This window comes from Ursus arctos, unplaced genomic scaffold, assembly GCF_023065955.2.
Source record: "Ursus arctos isolate Adak ecotype North America unplaced genomic scaffold, UrsArc2.0 scaffold_25, whole genome shotgun sequence".
Taxonomy (NCBI): Eukaryota; Metazoa; Chordata; class Mammalia; order Carnivora; family Ursidae; genus Ursus; species Ursus arctos.
The window spans coordinates 31,929,433-31,952,488 of NW_026622930.1; the positions used below are offsets into that span (position 1 = coordinate 31,929,433).

At 37.0% G+C, this 23,056-nt stretch overlaps 1 protein-coding gene and 1 long non-coding RNA gene across 22 annotated transcripts in view; one reads left to right on the plus strand and one right to left on the minus strand.

The window, feature by feature from the left end:
• RAD51B (RAD51 paralog B) overlaps window positions 1–23,056 on the minus strand; it is a 716,334-nt gene that overhangs the window by 485,396 nt on the left and 207,882 nt on the right. The window lies entirely within an intron of this gene.
• Window positions 1–23,056, plus strand: part of LOC125282845 (uncharacterized) — a 75,149-nt gene that overhangs the window by 46,336 nt on the left and 5,757 nt on the right. The window contains exon 3 of the long non-coding RNA XR_007190230.2: window positions 10,374–10,435. This is a non-coding gene — a long non-coding RNA (uncharacterized LOC125282845). The remainder of the gene's footprint in view (window positions 1–10,373; window positions 10,436–23,056) is intronic.

The window sequence follows — 23,056 nt, forward strand, 5'->3', positions numbered from 1 at the left end:
ATAACACTGAGCATCGACTGGACATATCCACCAATCTGCTGGTCATGACATCTGCAGCATTTTATGGAGAATTTATAGCTCAGGACCTTATCCATGAGCTAATAAGCTCAGACATTCATTCATTAGAATTTGTGTTAGAAGGCCTTTGAGCCACATAACCAAAAAATAAGAGAAAATAATATATAAAATTATATAAATATTCATAAACAATTATCCAAATAGGCACTATGCCCATGTCTATAACAAAACAGAAGCATTTTATTTCTTTATTTCCCTAATGAAGCAACATAGTATAAGATATAGGCCCACATCTTAGAATCAATGTCCTAATTTTTGTCACTCTTCTTTTTGCCACTTAATTTGCCCACATTTTGCCCCTCTTGCTTATAAAACACATGTAATAACACTGTTACCTTCCAGGGGACTTATGTAAATTAATAAATATGGCTGTAAAACATTTTGCAAACATTAAGTGTTACATAATTACTAATTCCTTGACTGTGCTCATTATATTACCCACTTTGAACCTTAATATTTACTTATAACTCTACACTTCAGATTTCCCCAAGGAAGAAATTCCAACTTTACTTGCCTGTGGCTTTATAGACATTTCTTTATATAAGCAAAGTCCCAATTCAATAGGACGCAGAACCATGAACAAACACTACTAACTAAAAACCAAGCACTATTCACAGATGCTCTCAGCCTGTGAATGTACAACATGCACCCTAGTAATAGTTAGGCACATTCATTCAACATTTCCAGTTGGGGATTGTAACAGAAATATAACAACTTACAGAGTTAGATGGTAAAAATTAAAAGTTCACAATATAATCTAGTGACTCTCAAATTCTCTGTTTAAACAGAAGACCATATTTTCTCACTACTCAAAGGGCAGAATACTAAGTGGGCTAAAAGAAAATTTTATATCTGAACAATATTTGAATAATTTAGCCTGTTGCTCTAGCTTTACACCTATTACCAATGGATCACTTTGAATTACTGCTACTCATGCTCTATCTTAGCCCATTTGAAACTATCACCAACTTGAAAACAGTGTCATACTAAAAATTACTAAGATAATTAAATGAGACAGTACATGAAATGTTCTGCACAGTATCTGTTACACAGTAAGCACTCAATAAATAGTATTTACAAAAAATGACATGTAAATAATAATTAACTCTGACAAATCAGTTGATGCCCAATGAAAATACTGTGGAAGACTTAGGGAAATACTAATATTTTTACTTGTACATTAAACCCATGACAAAGAAACACAGGTTGATAAACATTTAGCCCATATTTGGATAATAAAAAATTCATCACAAAATGAAAGATGGTAGCTATACTTGTGGTAAATGACTATGTTGTACACCTGAAATTAATATAACATTGTGCATCAACTATGCTCAAAAAAATTTTTTAAACCTCATCACAATGAGAATAACAAGATTAAAAAAATAAATACTCTTGATGTAACAATTTTTATATGTTGATATATAATAAAATACAACACAGAAACTATCCTATATTACTGTACAAATTTAATGGCAAAATGCTATGTAGAGCCCTCAAAAGCTTCCTTTGAAAGAGTGACTATCACACTAGGATGGTAAATACAAAAACTGTCATTTGATTGTACTACACTCAGATTGCATAAATAGGAAGGATGAATATGTTATGGTAAGTCAGTACACAATCTATATAAATGGGTCAGTGTGAAACAAATGGTTTGTCTTCTAATATTGCAACTTGGAACAATTTCTATTATTAACAGAAAATAGTCCAAATCCACTTTAATAGATTCAGATATAAAACAAAAAATATGATTTAGTGCAAAGCATATTGTTCAAGGAGGCTGAGGGGTTTGCTATGACTCAGGACTGGACAGCTGTCACTAATAATGATCACAAGTATGTAGGATAAAATAGTAAAACAACCATAAGTGCCACAACTCCTAGAGCATCAGTAAGTTCACACAAGAGAAAAACTGTACATGTACCGAATGTAGAAACACGTACGAAAAGATTAAGACTGATTGCATACCAGAAAATTCATACTGGAGAGAAACTACGTTTGTACTGAATGTTGGCAGGTCTTCAGACAGAAGTCAGAGTTGATTACTCATCAGAAGATTCATACTGCAGAGAAACCTCATGGAAATAGTATCTGTGGGAAATCTTTCACTGGGGAAATCACATCTTCCAGTGCATCAGTTCATTTATACAGCAGAAAAACGTCTATATGAACTGATTATGGGAAGGCCTTCACTGACGGGTCAAATGTGCAGAATCCTCCAAATGCTCATACTTAGAGTCTCTCAATGTAGTGACTGTGCTAAGGGCTCCATCCAGTCACCCCGACAGCCAGATATCAGGCCTCAATGTGCCCCAGAGTATTCATACATGAGAGAAAAAGCATTTGTTGTTTGAAAGTAATAACATTTTCTCACAGGAATCAGATCTAATGATAAAATCCATGTTGCAGAGATCCATATGAATGTGTTATATGTGAGAAAGCCTTCAACAAGAAGTTTCTCATATGTACGTGACAACTCATTCCCGAGAGGACCCCCAACAATGCCCAGCTAAAGGAACCTTTCCTTATTTGCGCCAGTCTCACTGAGTATCAATCACACCTTTCTACTGACAGCTTAATGCATTAGGAAAAGCCTTCCTGTAGAATGTACTAAAATCTGCATTTCTTTAAATAGTATCAAGGTTATCACAGGCAAATTGTAGTTCTTCATCTATGAACTTACTTGTTCAAAAACTCTTACCTATTTTTCTCATGGATTTTCTTTAACAATTCTTAACATATAGTGGATATTAACCCCTTATTTGTTATACATTGAAAAAATTTTATTCCAGCTTCACTATCGTATCATTTACAATAGGGATGATATTGATTAATCTAAGTTAGAAATAAACAGACTTCCTCCAAGAAAGTTAAAAGTAGCTAATGCAGGGGCGCCTGGGTGGCACAGTCCATTAAGCAACCAACTGTTGGTTTCGGCTCAGGTTGTGATCTCAGGGTGGTCGGATAGAGCCCCACTGGGCTCTGGGCTCAGTGCAGAGTCTGCTTGGGATTCTCTCTCTCCCTCTGCCCCTCCTCCCTGCTTTTGCACACATGTGTTCTCTCTCTCTAAAATAAATTAAATCTTTTTTTTTTTAAAAAGGTAGCCAGTGAAAATTCTAGTGAAATTAATAAAAATTGGCAAACCAACTGACTATATTTTAAACATAAGTATGCTATCCTACCCAATAGAATCTATAAATATCTTCAGGCAAAAATTAGATACCATAGATCAAATATCATATGAGAATTCAGAGAACCTTAAGACAACGAAACTTAAAAGCATGTCTTTGTAATTTAGGGGAAATACTGCCTAATTATATAAGGTAAATATTCCTTCTGTGTAGTGAGTTTATTAAATTTTTAAAGAGGAAAACAGTGATGACATGCCCACTAAACATGAGCTATATTCTTAATACCTTTTTACTGAAGTCTCGCTTCCTGAGTGTTAATTGAACTGGCTTCAAAAGCATCTGGCAGGTATTGCCTTGGATGACCAAAGAAGACCATCTCCTGGAGCAGGGGAGCCTGGGGAGCTGCCACCACTTTTCCCTCTGAATACAGCTCAACAGAACCTGCCGGGACACAGCTCCAGCCCAGCTGTCGGCTTTGATTTCCTATGGCTACACTAAAAACAATCACCCCAGCTTGATCACATGATAATTAAATCTGAATTACTATAGCTTAGACTCATGATGTTAAAAATTAAAATTTGCCAAGAATTGAGAAAGACTATCTAAAGAAAGAATTATATTTGTGGCTGTGTCATCACGTACCCCAACGTACATTTTGTTATCTCATCTGAGATCAGGTAGACAAAAGGGCTGATCACATTTTTTGGAGGAGATGAATATTACATTGGCCAAATGAAGAAGGAGAGAAATATATTATTAAGGCCTATTATTGACATAAATGCCATTAACAGAGTAATCATCATATCAACACTCAGAAAAACACTTTTCCTTAGCACAGCTCACCAGACCATAAGTTCTCAAGAGCAGGGAACATAGACTACCAATTTTTCTTTTCTTTTTTTTTTTTTAAAGATTTTATTTATTTATGTGACAGAGAGACAGCCAGCGAGAGAGGGAACACAGCAGGGGGAGTGGGAGAGGAAGAAGCAGGCTCATAGCAGAGGAGCCCGATGTGGGACTCGATCCCAGTACTCCAGGACCACGCCCAGAGCCGAAGGCAGACGCTTTAACGACTGCGCTACCCAGGCGCCCCTAGACTACCAATTTTTCTAACATCAGCCCAAGCACAGTGCCTAACACATAACAGGTACTCAATAAATGTATTCTGAATGAATGAGAAAGTAAGCTGGTAAGATAAGTTATACAATAGTTAAATCTAACGAGGTGACAATGGGATAGCCTGATGATTTAATTCTTTATGTGATGCAGAGAAAATAAGAGGTAGAATATTCCCAATATCCATAGACTCTGTCCCTTCCGGCCATGACTCTCACAGAATGAGCGCTCAACAACTTCCTGATTATAAAGAGGAATACTGTTGGTGTCTACTCTGGAACACAACCAAGAGGAAAAGGAAGAAAACATTCAGAATTAACCAGAAGCACTTCTTGGAGGAGTAGGAAGCAAATATTAACCCCAACAAAAATCTCCAGTAGATTCAGGCTTACTTTCAATAGTGACGTGTGCTTCAGTAAACGTATTTTTAAAGATGGGGAACCCTGCCAGGTGCCTCAGACCCCACTCACTTTGTTGAAGTTGTACTGAGTGCAGGAGTTGTAACATAATCACTGGACGGCCAGAAACTCATTTATGTAAATTATACGTAAATTAAACCAGAGAAGTGGAGAAAATAATCAAGACACACTTATTTTGCTAGCGCTTTTCTCCTGGTCACAGAAAATGCGGGGTCTACCTTACGGGAGCATTGGTACTTTAACCTTTCATTATTATTCCCAAATGTGGCTTTATGGATGGGGAACTATGGGATCCGCAGGACGTTCCTGTGATTCAGTTTGAAAATGTGTCCATGTGCATGGCGGGAGAGACTGGAGATGGTGCCATGTGCTAGGCTCTTGGAGACATGGCAATGGATACTCCAGGAGTGGTGATAGGATCTATCCTGTGATTAAGATCTGTAGACAGGGAAGGCGGGCTACCGATGGGCACATTGAATCATGTGATTCCTTAATCTCAGCCAAGGGAGAGGATGTGGCCCTGTATTCTGCATCAGAAAAAAGAAAGAAGGTACTGAGAAGATAGCAAGCAAGATCTCTGAAGAAGGCAGTTGAGAGTGGGCCTTAATGAATTATGGAAGACCACTGTTAAGTGAGGTTGAATATGTAAAAATTCAATAGAAGGAGAGGCTGCAGAGACTAAGACTTTATGAGTACAACATTATCCTAGGATTCCTAACTTTGAATGCTAACTGAATTTCCTGTATGAGGTTATGCTGTGAAGATAGGCTACAGTTCAGGAATAAAATCCCCAAAGGCTTAGAAAACAACTCCTTAAAAGGCAGTTCCACATGCAGCCCTGCCTCTGCCACTGGAGCCCAGCAGAGATCCTACTAGGCGCTGGCAGGAAGGCTGAAGATAGTGCAGTGAAGCTCGCTGTTCAGCAGTAGCAGGGCTTTGACGGTAACCTATAAAAACACATGCCCAAACAATGAGCAATGGGGTTTTGGGGGCAGGGAAGAGGATCACACAGGTAACATAACTTGAGGGCCTGTAAGGTCAAATCAAAGGCTTAATAAGGGCGTTAATACTCATCACCACAGGTGACCATCTGCTTTCAGTCTGTTGTGGGATGTAATTGCTCCCTTCTTGCTGGCAGCCATTTCAGAACACCCCAGGGGCACCTCTGGCAACCTGCCCAAGGTGGTCCTTCCCCTTTTGTCTTTTGGCAGGAACGGAGACGTGTACTGGGGTAAAGGAAGTGGTTTGCTGAACATGACTGGGTTTGCAGTTTAACCAAAACCAAAGTACTTAGAATGGCATTGTAGTGAGGTTGTGCTGTATTTACTTCTCAGAAAAGAATGAACTGCTGCACATTTGATATGGGGAAAGAAGCCTTGAAAGCAGACACCTACGCACCAAGCGCAAATAACAATTTAAGATGGATGAACTAAAAAGACAGGCAACAGCACAACCACATTAGAGCTTTTGTGTATGTAAATTTGCTTGCTTTTGAAACCACTGATATCCTGTTTCTGAAAACTTATTCCTAGCCCCTATTCTCCTCTAATAGAACCCAATCAGTTTCTGACAGCTCTTTCCCAAACAGCTGTCTTTCATTTAATTTCATTTAGTGTGCAAACCGTTTCAAGTTGCATGCACAAGCACACTGTGAAGAATTCATTTTCTCTAGTTTCCTGGCGACGATAAAAGAATTTAATAATAAAAAAAAAAGTTGAACTTTGGCCTGAAATGTTGCTGTCCTGCCGAAATGGTGAATTATACAAGTGGAAGTGATCCAAAGGTTATTTGGTCCACCCCCTACCATGCAAAAAGAGCCTAAACAGATCCTTTCGTGTAATTATCTTACTTGTCCTTTTAAAATCTTGTAAGAAAAATTCTACATTCTCACTAAATAAATTTGGTCCAGACCTTGATAATTTGAAGAAGGAACTTCCCTAGGGATCAGTGCAAGGGGGAAAAAAGGATATAGGACTCAGAAACTGGAACGAGTCAGAATATAGAATTAAAAAAAGTATGATCCTAGAGTACTTTTATAGGAAATTATCAGGGAAGAGTTTTGTTTAAAAAGCTGAGTTCTTGAAAGAGAGAAACACAATAGTGCACAACAGTTTAGAGCACAGACTTTAGAATTTCATGCCCATGGATTCAAATTCTACCAACGCTATTCTAAGACATGGTTCTCTTGTCTCCAAAACAGAGGTTAACCATAACATTTATTGAACTCTCGCTACATTTGGGGCAGTATTCTAAGTGTTTTACATGTATTGATTTATAGAAAAATGCTATTATAGTGTTGTATAGATTAAATAAAACAATATAAAGAACTTAGTACAATTCTTGTGTTCAATAAGTGGGAATAATCATTCTTCCAACTTTTGTTCAAGAAAACCTAAACTGACCATCAATAAGACTTTGGCACCCAAAGACCTAAAAAAAGAACTAAAACAAGTAACACCAGTTTTCCCCCCTCCACCCCCACTTCCCCTCCATCCTGTGTAGGAGACAGGCATGAGAAAGGAAGGAAATTCAGTTTTGTCTTTTCACCTGAGTAGTAATGGTAAAAAGAAGGGATTATAGAATAGTGTGAATACCTTCCGATTTCTTCTGGCCCAGTTAAGAATCTCATCATCCTCTACTTTTCACCCCAATCATGCTCCTTGTAACATTCTGAGTTTCTAACCCACCAGGATCTTGAATGCCAAATATAGTATTCTGTATAGTGTAGAGAAGAATGATTTGCCCCAGATTCAGAGCGAATAATAAATAGGGGGAAATAAATGAGAAAACTGAATTAACCTTGCTAAAGGAAATAATTTAAAAAATTTTAAGGTATAATTTCCCTGATAGTGAAAACTGGTAAACTTTGGTATGAGTTACCTCTTTAAAAAGTTTTTAAAATTATTTAAATTCTTATTTTCTGAGGATGTTTTTATTTAAAGCATTCTGTTAGAAGAGGGTGGATGATATCTCAAGATTTCATTTAACTCCAAGATGCTGTGATAATTCAAATGTTTTTCTAGCATAAAACTATTTCTTTTGGGGCACCTGGGTGGCTCAGTCGTTAAGCATCTGCCTTCGGCTCAGGGCATGATCCCAGGGTCCTGGGATAGAGCCCTGCATCGGGCTCCCTGCTCTGCTGGGAGCCTGCTTCTTCCTCTCCCACTCCCCCTGCTTGTGTTCCCTCTCTTGCTGGCTGTCTCTCTCTCTATCAAATAAATAAATAAAATCTTAAAAAAAAAAAAAAACTATTTCGTTTTTTAGACATTGAAGTGAACAAATGCGCATTATTTAATGTACCCACTCCTGCTACCTTTAAAAGTTGAATAATCTACTCTAGTTCAAGTAAAATAGATCACCAATTTAATCTAGGTTCAAAACTGCTTTGAAAATGGAAAATAAATTTTTTTCAAAAAATATGCCATCTCTCTAGGGAGCTGTTGAAAGCAACAACTTTAAGGTTAGGCAGGGATTCAAAGGAGCTAAATTTAGAGCTTGCTATCACTTGAATTGGGCACAAACACTAAAAGGCAAAGGGAAAGTTGCTGGTGAGTAGGACCAATGCATAAAAGAATTGATTAAAATTAACAGTTCAAATGTGGCTGAAACTGAAGCCATGGTACAGAATTCTCTCCATGTATGCCAATATTTGGCAGGCAATGGCTACAGGGAAACTTAACATTCAATTTGACAAGAGGCTAAAACATAATCTATTTTAAAAGAGAAGACCAGCAGTGACATTGGTGATGCCACTGTCTTGTGTTATCAAGTATTGCCACCCGCTCTTTTCCGTCCAGCCCATATTGCCATCACTAGCAAGTACACTGGAGCCAGACACCACATTCAGAACCATGGCTCCTTGCTGTCTATACTCCAGGCCCCAAATAACTGGTTTCTTTATCCAATCACCCTGAATAAGAGGGAATATTGTCTAACAACTACAGCAGAGGATCCCCGGGCACTCTCTGGGGAAATGCATTGGGAATATCAGTGGAAAGGAACTGTCCCCCAGCAAAGAGTTTACCTTCTCATTCTCCCAAGCCCATTATTCCTCTCAGAAAACTTTGCTTCCTATTATATAATGCTTTGGGTAGGACACTCACACTTCTCACTAGCACCATGCCAGAACATTCAAAAAATAAAACCTACTTCAATTCCATGTTTACAGAAAAAGAGGATATGTACGAATTCATACCATAAGCTGGGCTCACAGACACATTATAAAAGTCATATTCAACCTGCCTGCATTTTATCAAACCATGAATCATTTCTACACTGACCCCCCCAAGATTCTTGAGCTCTGGCCAGGGAGCATTTTAAGTGTGTGGCCATCAAGTGCCATGAATAACAAAGAATGCAGGAAAAGCAGTGTCTAAATCAAATCCGTACTTTTGAAAATAAACACATTTCCAAATGATGTAATTGCAACAATATGCCAGTCTTGGTTTGAAAATTAATATAACGTTAAGTTTTTTTTTTTAAAGACCAAGAAGGACGTATAAACAAAAATGACATCATATTACACTATCCATTTTTGCCTGTATGTAATAAGACTAGCTGGTGGAAAGTAGGGCAGTAGATAGATATACAAAAATAAAGAAGATTAAAGGTCCTCATGGATAAAGTCTAGATTACATTGTACTCAAATTGAAATAACCCAAACACAGATAATCCAAAACCAAAGTAATAGATTTTTAAATACATGTAACAGTTTTATTAAGATATAACTCACCATAAAACTTACCCCTTTAAAGTAAACAATTCAGTATTTTCTTTTTTTTTTTTTAAGATTTTTTATTTATTTATTTGACAGAGATAGACAGCCAGCAAGAGAGGGAACACAAGCAGGGGGAGTGGGAGAGAAAGAAGCAGGCTCATAGCAGAGGAGCCCGATGTGGGACTCGATCCCAGAACGCCGGGATCACGCCCTGAGCCGAAGGCAGATGCCTAACGACTGCGCTACCCAGGCGCCCCAACAATTCAGTATTTTCTAGCACACTCACAGAGTTGTATAACCATCATCAGTACCTAAATCCAGAAGATTTTTATTACCCCCAAAAGAAACTTTGTACTCGTTAGTAGTCACTCCCCATTCTTTTGCTCCAGACCCTGACAACCACTAATCTATCTTCTGTCTCTATAGACTTGCCTATTCTGGACATTTCACACAAATGGAATCATACAATATGTAGCTATTTGTGCCTCTTTCACTTAACATAATGTTCATCTACATTACCGCATCTATCAGTACCTTATTCTTTTTCATTGCCAAATACTATTCCTTTGTATGGATATACCTCCTATATTTATGCATTCATCAGCAGATAGACAACAACATGAGTTGATAAGATATTTGGGCTGTTCCATTTTTTATTTATTATGAATAAGGCTACTATGACTATTCATGTGCGAGTTTTTATGTAAACATGTTTTCTATTATCGTGGGCATACACCTAGGTGCAGAATTGCTGGGTCATAAAGTAGCTCTACATTTAACTTTCTGACGAATGCCAAACTGTTTCCCAATATGATTACAATATTTTACATTCCTACCAGAGGGATATGAGGGTTTCGATGTCCCTACACCTCACCAACACTTGTTATTGTCTGTGTTTTTTTGTTATAGCCATCCTAGTGGTGTGAAGTGGTATCTAAACCTTGTTTTGATGTGTCTTTCACAAATAACTGGTGAGTATTTTTTCATGTGCTTACTGATCATCAGTACATCTTCTTTAGAAATATGTCTATTCAAATCTTTCATCTGTTTTTAACTGGGTTATTTATCTTTTTGTCATTGTATTTCAAGTGTTCTTTATGTTTTCTGGAAACTAGACCTTTATCAGGTATAAGATTTGGAATTATAGTCTTCCATTCTGTGGGTTGTCATTTTACTTTCTCGATGATATACTCTGAAGCACAAAAAGTTTTTTATTTTGATGAAGCTCAATTTATTTTTACTTTGGTTTTTGGTGCTTTTGGTGTCATACCTAAGAAACCAGTGCCTAATCCAAGGTTATGAAGATTCACACCTATGTTTTCTTCAAAGTTGTATAACTTTATAGCTTACATCTATGTGTCTGATCTATTTGATATATGGTATGAAACAGGGGTTCAATTTTATTCTTTTGCATGTGGCTGTCCAGTTACCCCAGAGCTATTTACTGAAGAGACTAATCTTTCCTCCATTGAATTGACTTAGAATGCCTGTCAAAATTCAATGGACCATAAATGAAAGAGTTTACTTCTATATACTCAACTTTGATTCACTGATCTGTATTTCTATCCTACACCAGCACCACACTAGCTGGATCACTGTAGCTTTGTAGTAAGTTTTGAGTCCTCCAACTTTGTTGTTCTTTTTAAGATTGTTTTGGCTGTCTGGGTCCCAATGAACTTCAGGGTCAGCTGCGATTTTGACAGGGATTGTGTTGAAGCTGTAGATCCATTTGGGGAGTATTTCCATCTTAACAATATTGAGTCTTCTGATCCATACACATGAGATATCTTTCCATTTATTCAGGCTTCTTTAATTTCTTTCAACAATATTCTGCAGTTTTAAGTGTACAAATCCTACCTTTTTTGGTTAAACTATTCCTAAGTATTGTATTCTTTTTGATGCTCAAAGTATTAGGTTTTAGTGTCTTTTCTAACTTTCTTGAAGCATCAAGGGAAAAAATAATTCTATCCATAGTCAAGCATGTTCAGACCAATTCTGGATGTTTATAAACATCTTTAATGAGGAAGGAAGTAGTATGGATCTATCAAAAGGCAGTAGAAGGGAGCAAAATGCAGACTGGAATCAAGTAAGATAGGCTGAAACTAAACCTCTGTCACTTACACGCTATAGAATGCTGGAAAATTTGTTTTTCTTCTCTAGCCTCAACTTTCCCATTTATAAAATTAAGACAATATCTACCTTGTACACTTTATATAGATTAGAAACAATATATCAAACATAAACTTCTTAAGGACTTTGTCTTATTCACTCACCATATATCTTTAGACACTACATTAATGTCTGGGGTATAGGAAGTACTCAAATATTTGCTAAACGAATTAACAAAATGTCTGACGTAGCATTTAGCAAAAATAAGAACTTAATAAATGACAGCAATAGTTATTACCATCATCATTGATATTATCGATGTTAGTATAAATAACCTAATGCTCCAGTGAAGTAAGTAAACCAAATTATACCAGTACCACAACCCGAAGACAGTGGAACAACAAATGCATTTAGCCAGAGGTAATGCAAATCTGATAATAACAAAGGAAAACTTTAACAATGCCAATGTGGCAGATCACCTTTAAATTAACCTTTTTGCTTACTTCCTATTTTTTAATATGGGAAAGGCTGGAAAACACTATGCCAGATGGGGAAATATGCCAGAATACCTCAAAATAAAAAAACCTACCATGTCTATATTATACTGGTTATAATAATAAAAATACATTAACAAAGCTAAGAAGGCACTCTGATTTTTCAAACATAAAATGGAATGTTCCTTAGGTCCTTTCTTATTTTCTGTAAAGTTCATTGTTTCAAAAAGAATGAAAGAAAAGTAGAAAAGATTTGAACCCTACGAATATGCCAGGCTAGAAATCTCTAGTTTGGGGGTTCTTAGAGCTTTTCAAAACTTCTGTAAAAATTGGACAAAAGGACAAAAACTAATGCTTAAACCAAAATTCAAGTCCAGTTGCCATATGCAGACTCTAAAAATGCCTTCTGATGTTTCAACAGACTGTGCTTTTTCATTTCCCATAGTTCTATCTTCTAAAAAGAGGGAGCCACTGTTTTGCATTTAAGACATGGCATTAAGAAGGACTCTACACTCTGAACTTGGCGCTACTCATTACTAATTAATTGGTTTGAAAACCAATTTTTTCCATCTCTATTTCATTCCCATTGCAGTAAATCAAAGGAAGATGATTCTACAAATTGTCACAGATAGACTAAAGAAATAATAAGATCTTTTAGAGTGTCAAATAAATACAAACTATATAATCCTATCACTAACATTGCTAACTCTTGTTCCTATGCTTTTAAGAGGCTGCTTATTTCACCAAACAAAAGTAGCTGTTCTCATTGATAGACAAGATTTAAAAGACCCTTCTTACTATAATAAGAGCAAAAAATCTAACTATAATTTCAAATAATATGTTAAGGCTACATAAAATAGTCTGAAATTAAATTTCAAATATTGTTATCCTGGTATGCATTTTGTAATGATTTCAAAGTCTTCCTTTTGTCCTTTTAAAATTAATAATAAAGCCAATTTTTTAAAATGTTTAAACAATGCATGGACATCTTTTGAAAAATTAACAAATAAAAGTATAAATGAATGTAAAATTCTCCCTTTCCACAGACCCATTGTCCTTCTGCTCCAGAGAAATCACTGTTAACTGTTTCTTATTAACAACCTGAAATTTTCTACGCATAGGCAAGTATACCCAAACATACATACACAAAAGAAATTTCAATTCTACTATTGACAACTGTAAGCCATCTCCTTTAATACAAAATAAAATTATGTATGTATCTAAATATTTTATTATCAGTGTATGACTATAATACAGTAATTAGAGAATTTAGGTGCTTGAAGCAACCCTGGGAAGCATTTACCAATCTCCTTGTTTTATAGTTCAGGAAACTGAAACTCTGTTAATTAAAAATAACTTGCCCAAAGTTAGTTTTAACCAGAGCTATTCCGAACTGACCACTTGGAAGTTCTGGTATTTTGTTCATTGCATGATTTTAAAGATATTACTATCCCCTAATAGACCTTAGAACACCCTTCTTGACTAGAAAAAAAAATCCTGAAGTTTAGTTTAAAGTGAAGAAGATACACACTGTTCATCTCTCCCACAGTTTTAACCTCTCACTGTGCTGGGGCAGGGGGGCGGGGGATTTCATTTCATTTCATCCAAAACAACAGTTCTCCTCCTAGGCAGACTCAACAGCCCTATTCACATCTGTAGTCTTAAATAAACAACTAAAAATAAAGTGCAAACCTTATGAACTTCGCTAACTGCCATGCAAGCATAGTAAAATGATGGATTTGGGTTTCTCGGTTGAACACCAAAGAACTCAGAGAACTGACCTGTGCCCTGCGTAATAAACGAATAAAGATATCTCATTAGGAAGCTCAAGAGGGTAAGTTCTTGGTTTCATCAGAAGCGAATGAGATATATGGTGGATGAGATATATGGTGGATTCCTTGTAATCCACTTAAAAAAATCACATGGGCCAATATTCACCCAATTGGTATGTGAGCAGAGACAAGATGTCAACAGAGTCTAAAGATAACCTTGTTCCAAAAGCCACCGTGTTTAGAGAAAGACTCTGCAGTGATGAAAAGTACTTTACTGAATGACTGCTGGTTGAATATGCAATGAAGTGCTTAGATTAGATAATTCTGTTTTGGTCATACCATGTGACCACAGGCCTGTCTTTTAAGTGCTTTGTTTCTCCTTTTACCTGTTTTTCTCATTGGTCACAAAGTATCTAGTACTGGTTTGGAGAGAGGCGTGGGATTCATAGACTTTAGACAAACAAAGGTCTTAACAACGAACTACAGAACTTACTGTGCTTTTCGACTTCTTTTAATTAAAAAAAAAAAAAAAAAAAAAAAAAGCCTAGAAGCAGTTGTGTGCCTTCCCTCATGTCTTTGCAAGTTTCTATAGACACCAGAATCTCCATCCTCTATTATATAATCTTTTCGCTGACTTTTTAAACCCTTCAGAATCACACAGAAATAGAAACTGCCCCTTAAGCCTGACCTGGCACTAAATACTAAAACTTCTGTAGATTGTTAGCAGTAAAAATGCCAAATAAAAATCTCCCGGATACATTCTCTCACTCTGTGTATGTTGTTACCTTGAGTTTCTGGGATTTGTCTCCAACATAAACAGTCCTATTGTCACACTGAAGGAGGTTACCTCAGCCCTTCAGAAAACTGGGACTGGGTGAGTTCTAGTCCCTAGAACAAAGACAAAAAGAGGATGGGCCAGACAAGCAACAACTAGTAGCTACCACAAGCACTGACAACTAATACTGACAACCAGTACCCACAAATGCCAACTATTGCTTCTAATGGGGTACAAAATATATTGAACTTGCAAAATTCCCTATATTTGTAATTAATTGTATTTTTCAACCACAAAGCATCTTTCGTTTGAGGAGTTATTTGATACTAATGCCTTTATTTAATTGATTTTTTAAAAATTTGTTTGCTCCCTGTCTGAAGTTGTTTGTCAGAAGTCAATAATATATTTTTTTCTCCTTCCTAGTTGGGGCAAGGACCCTTCCTTATTCAGCCTATCCTCTAAGGAAATCTAGAAAAGATTCCCTTCCTCAATTGGTACTAACATTTTAAATGGAGAAAATAAAATGAAAAATTACTATATGTTGGGGATACAGACATAAAACATTATAATAGCATTCCTTGAAACCTACACTATATTCATAGGAGGAATAGTTTAGACTTTCAGGATTGGCATCTGATAACCAAATATCTTTGCTTTTGTTCTTCACCTCCTGGTTGCCTAACTTGGGGCTACTTTTATTTTTTTAGTCACCATATTCTCCACAGCAGGAAGAAAAGCACAACAGATTGAAACTCAACGTGGTTATTTCCTTCCTAGTTGCTCTCATAAAAAGTTTGCTGGAAATAGAGATTGAAACTATCATGCTGATACATATGAGGTTTTGAATTATACAAGGAATTCATTTAATTATTTTATGAATTATTCTTTATAAGTCAATAAAATAAGATGCTGTAGTTTTCTCCACTGTGTGTAACATTGAACTAACTCTATGCAGCTCAAAAGATGTGCATCAACATAGGAAGAAGGAGTGTAGTGGGTCAGGATCCGGGTGGAGTCCCTGCACATCTCTTTGCTAGCTGAATGCCCCTAAGCAAGCCACTGACACTTTCTGGGCTTCAGTTTACTCTTTGCAAAGTGGTAGGGATGGGCCAAACAATCTCTAAAGCTCTAGAAGTTTATGAAAAATAATGAATTATTTTTAGCTAATTAAATATCTACAGCCCCTTTGAGGTAGGTCATGCTCACATTAAAATTATCATAAATATTAGAAAAGATAAGGAAGGCACAATGGAGGGATGAGAGACCAGCGTCCACACTCAGTAAATAGAAGAGCTAAGTACCACAGTAGTTTACCAACCTTGGAATGGGAGCCATAAATCTTTCCTGAAGAAACTACAGACTTTCAAATTTAAACTTTGTACAAGAGGCCAGAGTTGCACATGTTCCATAGGCAAATAAGCATCCAATATGATTTATAAAATAGTTTGAAAACCCATTTTTTTCCAATAAAGAGATTTGTATTTGATCATTTTCCCTCTACAGTTGAGGTCATTGCAGAACACTTCTATCTCCTTCTTTTCCTATCAAACTCACACATGTTTACAAGGGCCAGCTCTAATCCAAGCATGAACGAGGTCATGAGACAAGAGCCTGATCAGGAAGAAAGTCAGAAAGAACTTCCCCCACCCTTTGAAATTTTAACTCCTGTCCAGGCACTCCTTTTCACCCCATACTCCCCTCATAAAACATGGTATTTATTTATCTTTGATTCTCCTCAAAGGTGCCTGGAGAAGCCTGTCGAGTGAGCTGCCACCTTCCAGATTTAATCAGTTTCCCTCAGTTGCTGGGCAGCTCTAAAGGCAGAAACCAAAAACTCTTCCGCCCGATTGGGTTTTCTCAATACAAGAGCTGGCATCGTCTCACACAAATTTCATCTAAGCGGAACAATAACAATATTAAGTTCCCTCCTATCACAATGGCCCTAGTGTTATTTGGTTGGGTTGTCACTCCACCTGTCAGCTGCCACCAGGGGACAACAAATTTGCAAACTGACACAGTTTTCTTAGGAATGTTCTTTCTTGTTTTTCTCTTTGGACTCGACGTTTCTGTAGCTCCTATTCGTCAAGGGCATGGTGCTTATTTAAACATAGATTTTTTTACAACTTAACTGGAACAGTGCCCTGCTTACACATGGGAAATTGCCATAGAGCAGACTTAATTTATGTAGCAAGCAGGTGACAGAGCAAGAATAGCAGTCAAAATTATGGTTTCTTGTCTTACTTAAGCAAAGGGTCTAAGCAGGTTTATCCAGGATTGTGGACTAGATTGGGGGTCTGGGAAAAGAAAACAGTAATATCTATACCCAGTTATAGTAAGGGAATTTTATATACATCCACAACCTGGGTCAACTCAAAAACATAAAAACCTAAGACGCTTTCACACATCCCTGACCACCATGATTAACTATGGAGAGATTGGAGATCTGTCCCCTAAATCAGTATCCTATTGTGTTAGGAGCCTCTAAACAATAAAAATCTATGGGTTCTCTTCCCAGAAAAAACAGGAGGAAGTAACAAGCAGTTGGGGAGAACAAAGGGATTTTCCCATGTTGGGATTTTTCAGTTTCAGAAAACCAAACAATTAAAGAAAAGTATGATATAAAATATCGAAAGAGAACAGACTGCACAATTAAACAATAAACAACGCAGATGTTTAACAGTCTTTTCACTGCCATCTCTAAGGTCTCTAGAACATAACAGATGTTCAGGAATGTTATTCTCTCTGCCCAGAACCCCCCAACAACACCATCATGGCCACACAGCTCCTCTCTCACTTCATTCAGGCCTCTCCTCAAAGGTCTCCTCTTTAAACGTGCCTTGCTTGACCATATGATCTAGGATCTAGGATCTCCTTATTCCTCTTCATTTTTCTTACAATACTTACTACCTAACACTGTGTATCTATGTGCTTACTTTTTAGTTGTCTGGTAGGTACTGTTTTTGTTCACTGTAGGATCCCCAGCCTCTCAAACAGTATCTGGCACATAGTAAGTACTCAATAAATAGTTACTGAATGAATAAACAATTAGACTGGATTACAACCTACAGACTTATTCCATTCCATATTCAGTCAGCCTGCCAATAATTACCGGCTATTCACTAAATATTGGACACTGTCTAGGAGTAAAGAATCTGTGTTAAGATTAGGCCCCTATACAGGAAAGTCATGATAACAGCTTAACAGGGGACATGTCATAACACTGAGCATAAAGGGATATATGTGAGCAAGGACAAAAGGCATCTAACTCAGACTGGCAGCGTCAGTCAAGTTCTCCCAGTGATGCTTCAGTTAGGTTCTGCAAAGTGAATAGCATGTGGGAGGAAATGGAGCACATAGCCACAAGATGAAACTACATGGCTAGCAGAGAGAAATGGCAGGAGGTAGGACAGCACGACGCAGGGGACTCAGCATGAAGGGCCAAAACTAAACTTAATCCTGAAAGCTGGAAGGAGCCATTGAAGGTTCCAAGCAGAGAAGTGACAGGATCTGACTTACATTTTAGGAATATCGCACTGACAACATTAGAAGGAGCCAGAAGTGAGGCAGGAAGTCCATGGAGAAGTGATGAAACTAAGACAATCCATCCCAACATTCATTCATTCATTTATTTCTTCAAGAATTTGAGTACCTGCTTAGGCAAGGCTATGTGCAAGGCTCTCAGACCAGGAAAGAGCAATGGGAATGGAAAAGGGCGGTGGAGTAGGTAAAATATAAAGAATGGGGCAACTGATAGGGACATCTAATATGACAGCCATGTATGTGGTTCAGGTGACTAGGGGGCAGAGCAGCGCCATTCATCAAAATAAGAAATGGAGTGGGAAACGGGGTGGGGAAAGTGTGGAGGTAACTTTATTTGGCAGGAAAATTATATGTGAAGTTTCAGACGATTTGAAGTACTAGTTGAACATTGAATTAGCGATGGCCATGTGGCAACAGGGTGTTCATTACCTGCATGAGGATAAGCTGAAAAAAGCATTCTGTTCTATGTAAACTCCCAAAAACTTCTCTAATGGCACCTCCCTGAGATTCCAAATTTCCCTACTCTTATCCTTATGAAAGCAATCAAATTAGTTAAATGTCTTTGGTTTTCATAAAAATTAAATTTATACCTTTACTAAAAATTGAACTTGGAGAAATATACATTAAAAGATGAATTTTTCAGAAAAATAACTCTTTGTGTTCATACTCAACAATGAAAGCACCACTGACATTCTACTAACATGTTCATCAAGGGAGAAATCCATAATAAACGGTGGAAAATTAGGAGATGAAAGAATGGAGGAAAACAAATGAGGAAAATGAATATGTATACATCACATCCCTAGCAGGAAGGTGATTTAACTATCAGGTCAGGAAAGCTTCAGTTGATCTTAGACGCGTTATTTGTATATTTATAGTCACCACCAGCAAAGGGATATGTCGCAGTTTGTGAAAATACGTTCAAAGCAAAAATTTTTACAAATTAAGAAACATGAGATCAAAGAGGAACACAAGAAAATAATGCTAGGAATAAGATCAGTGCACAAATATATATTGCTTATTCCTCCACAGCCATTAGAGATGGTCTGCAAATTTGGCTCTAACCTTCCTAGTAACTAATGTAAAGAAGAAACTACGAACAAGTGTAAGAGTCATAATAGCCACAAGACTTTTTTAGAAAATGAGTCAGTGCTTCCAAACTCTGAGATGTGAGGAGAATGTCATCTCCAGGTCCTCTCAGAGATGATGCAATGTAATAAGTGGCCTTCTCATTAAAAACTCACAGACAGAATAGTGAACTTCATCCAGCTATTTGCTGTAACATCCATGATAGAAGGCCAGTGACTTAACTTTGCTATTCTATAAATATCATTTCTCAGAAGTAGGTTTTTGAGCAATTGGACAACAGAGAATTTAAAATTCTAATCTCAGGGCACCTGGGTGGCTCAGTCGGTTAAGAGCCTGCTTCTCCCTCTGCCCCCTGCTCGTGCTCTCTCTCTCTCGATCTCAAATAAATAAAAATAAAATCTTAAAAAAAAATTTTTTTAATTCTAATCTCTAAAAGGAACCTGAACACAGATTTTTTTTTTTTTTTTTTGGTGCAACTTAAAAGCACCACATCCTTTAGCAATAGCTGGAGCAGAGGGTAGGATTAAAGTCCTCTTAAAAAATTAAGGAGTCTAATGAAGACATCACATTCTACACAAATACAGATTTTGTAGAAATAGCCCATGAAAAATACAGTGTAGTCAGGAAGGGAAAAAAATAAACTTTGGAGTTATGTTTGGCTTCAAAACCTGGTTCTGTTACTTACAGCTGTACATCCCTAGAATAATCACTAAACCTTTCGGAGTCTGTTTCCTTTATCTATAATATGCAGGTTGTAATGAGGAATAAATGAGATTATAAATATAAAGTGTTAGTATAGTGTTGAATATGTGGACATAAGATAAATGAGGGGGTGTGGGGCAAAATACCAACAGAACCAACTATAGCAAAAACAGTATACATTATAATGAGGGGAAGGAAATATGGAATCTGTATCTGGCAGAGGAAGACTCCTTTATACTGCAATTAATTGAGTTTGGAGCCAAGAGAATGCCATTTCTACTAATGGGAGTATATAATATTCTCCAAGAGTGTTGGCTGAAAATAAGTTGAGAACACAGTTCTAGACCACGATCTTCTTTGCTCCCTTCAGTTGCATACAATTAGTCAATGTTCAATGTTTGTTATGAATAAGAAGAACCTACATATCAAATGACAAAGGCCAATAAAATAACTCATCCATCTAATTTATAAGTAACCACCCACATATCACTTCTGTATATCATCAAATTTAAGATACAACCCAAAGCACACATGATAAATGACTTAATTATAAACCTATACTTGCCAGGGAAAGAGTTTTACTTTAATAAGCAACATAAAAGACAACCAGAGCCTGTTCTTAATAGTAGCTACTCATTTTGTCTTGTGGCAGGTGTATACATGCACTTGAAAAGAAACATCTGCTTTTCTTATTATAGATATCTTCATCTCAGGAAAAAAAGAGAAGTTCCTATTTCTCCCACAAAAGCTTTAAAAATCAAAAAGGTACAACCAGATGTAGTTATTTAGGGGCATTTTTCTTCCTTACAGGCATCTTGCTTATGAGTCATAACACTTAAAATATTTTATTTCTGTTTTCCTTCAATTAATCATGTTTTGGTTAACCTGTTTTCCCATCACCTCTCCTAAATAATATTCACCTATCTCCGGACTACTGGGTTAATCATACCTCTCAGCCCAGAGTATACACTATGACTATCAGTCTGTGGAAGGCCCCTCTCTTGGTTTATTTATTTTAATGGGTTTTTTCCCCCTTTATCTCCAATCTCCATTCTCTCCTACTTCTACATAAACAATCACTTAATTGCCTGGCATCTATCTTTGGATGTGGATTGTTTATTTGAAAAATATAAAGTGTTGTTTTGTGTATATATATGTTCTAAATTTTTCATCAATGGCAATGTACTATGCATAGCCTTCTCTCCTTATTAAATTCTCTTTTCAAACTGTATCCATGACACAGCATGGCCTTTTAGTCCAAACTAAACTGCTGCATTGTATTACAAATAATGAAACTGTTACCTCAAACAATGCTAATACATCCAAATGTGACATCTAGATAAACTAAAACTTAAATGTAAATGTGGCTAACAGTGGCACGCCTGGGTGGTTCAGTCAGTTAAGAATCAGACTCTTGGTTTTGGCTCATGGGTCAATCTCACGGGTTCTGAGATTGAGCTCTGTGTCGGGCTCTGCTCAGTGGGAGTCAGCTTAGATATTCTCTCCTTCTGCCCCTTCCCCCAGTTGCGCTCGCTCTCTCTCTCTCAAATAAATAAACAAAATCTTTTAAAAAAAAAAAAAGGTGGCTAACAGAACAAAAAAGTCAGATCAGAGAGTAATCGGGTGGCCCTAGAATCTAAAAGAATTAACTGTAAGGTTAAAAAAAAAAAAATGAGATATATTTGATTAATTCAAAATTAAGGTCCACATCAACACAAAGTCTTAAATCACAATAATATAAAGCCAAAAAACTAGTATATAGAGACTAAACTTCACTAATAATCAAAGAAATGCAAATTATCTCTTTATATCCATCAGTTTAGAAAAATGAAAAGTCTAGGGGCGCCTGGGTGGCACAGCGGTTAAGCGTCTGCCATCGGCTCAGGGTGTGATCCCGGCGTTGTGGGATCGAGCCCCACATCAGGCTCCTCCGCTATGAGCCTGCTTCTTCCTCTCCCACTCCCCCTGCTTATGTTCCCTCTCTCGCTGGCTGTCTCTATCTCTGTCGAATAAATAAATAAAATCTTTAAAAAGAAAAAAGAAAAATGAAAAGTCTAAATATATAAAATGTCAGCAAGTATTCATCTACTATTGGTGGGACACAGACAGTACAGCCTTTCCAGGAAGCATTCTAGCGGTACTTGGTGACTTTCAGAATGTGTGTTCTTTTACAGATTTTTATTTCTTCATTTTAGAGAGAGAGAGTACAAGCCGGGGGGGAGGGGGTTGGACAAAGGGAGAAGGAAAGAGAATCCCAAGCAGACTCCAAACTGAGTGCAGAGCCCAATACAGGACTCAATCCCAGGACCCTGAGATCATGACCTGAGCCGAAATCAGGAGTCAGATGCTTAACTGACTGAGCCACCCAGGCACCCCCAGAATGTGTGTTCTTGATGACCCTGCAATCCTACTCCTGAGTACATACCCCAAGAGTACAAAGATGTTCCTCATACCATTGTTTGTGGTAGCAGGAAGAGATAATCCACTCCTTGTTTTATGCAATATAAAATTGTGTAGACCCAGACTATGAAATCTTTTAAAGCAAAGATTCTATCACAAATTTTCTATAAAAAAATTAGAGTATGACTGCAAACTTGAAGCACAAATCAAAAATAACATCTCACATTTGCAAATAGTATATTATTTTCCTATAGAATTAAAGGACTCTTGCCTAAATAACTGAATACTCTCTACAAAGGTCCTAAATATCTCATACAGTCTGAATATTATTTAAATGCAATAGCAATGTATTTGGAGACTTCTAAAAATTTAAGACAATTTACTAAAACTGCAAACCTTACTTTGTTATTGTCGCTACAATGGAATAGCAAATCAAAGGATAAGAGTTGAGTTTTCTAAGGTTATACTGGTCATTTAGTGACAAAAGTGCCCTATTCTTATTTTCCCGTGCTGCCTTAAAATAAGTAGAGTCATCAGTTCTCAAGAATTATGGCATATAAATGCTGTAAGTTTAACAAAGCACAATGCTATCAGCAGAGAGCCTGCTTCTCCCTCTCCCTCTGCTGCTCCCTCTGCTTGTGTGCTCTTTCTCTTTCTCTCTCTCTCTGTCAAATTATAAATAAATAAATAAATAAATAAATAAATAAATAA